Below are 315 nucleotides of genomic sequence, written 5' to 3'. Positions count from 1 at the left end.
TGTTCTTTCCCAGTGTATTGCTCCTTCCCACCCGGTGGGAGGATAGAAGGTACAGCGAGCCTTCCTAATTTAAGGTCTTCCCCGGACCATGGGTGAGAGGCAAGGAGAACTCTGACTTGAATAGTGAGTGACTCCGTCCCTCTCCTTGATAGTCGAGTGTGCTAACGCACCCTAAAGGTCCTCTCCTTAACAGTCGAGCTTGCTTATGCATCCTTTGGTCGAGCGCTTCCGGACCTTATGGTCGAGCACCTAAAGGTCCTTATCAGTCGAGCCCCCTGTCGGGTCCTTGCACTAGGAAGCGCAAGCCCCTCCGGG

Source organism: Pinus tabuliformis, chromosome 4_1 (assembly GCF_031772625.1).
Source record: "Pinus tabuliformis cultivar Carrire ecotype Pingquan chromosome 4_1, CPIR1, whole genome shotgun sequence".
Classification (NCBI taxonomy): Eukaryota; Viridiplantae; Streptophyta; class Pinopsida; order Pinales; family Pinaceae; genus Pinus; species Pinus tabuliformis.
The sequence above is the reverse complement of the archived record's forward strand: the minus strand, read 5'-3'. Positions refer to the sequence as shown.